Raw genomic sequence first — 418 nt, forward strand, 5'->3', positions numbered from 1 at the left:
TGGGTACCATTATTTGATTGAAGATATTTTTTAAAAGATATTTATTTATTCTAAGATATTTTTTTACAATCAAATACAAATAATTGAACATCTAAAAGGTAGAAGGCAGACAAACACAGAAAAACCTTTGGTTCTTTAAGTCAGCATCATAAACTAATGATGCGGTGTGTTTGAAGCATCTTTTTATTTGTTTTGTAACATTGATAATGGATTAAATAAAAAAAATTATGCGAAACAAGATGGAAAAAGAACAAGAATGAACAGATTTGTCCTAATCCTTCAAAGGTTTTGATGGGATAAACCCTATCCCTTTCTGCCTCTGTGCGAACTGAAAGATCTTCAATTGATCACTTTTAGCTTTCTGATGGAGGTTTTAAATATATAAACCCCATTCAATTTTTTGAAATTTAAAATAAAC

Source organism: Arachis ipaensis, chromosome B01 (genome assembly GCF_000816755.2).
Source record: "Arachis ipaensis cultivar K30076 chromosome B01, Araip1.1, whole genome shotgun sequence".
NCBI lineage: Eukaryota > Viridiplantae > Streptophyta > Magnoliopsida > Fabales > Fabaceae > Arachis > Arachis ipaensis.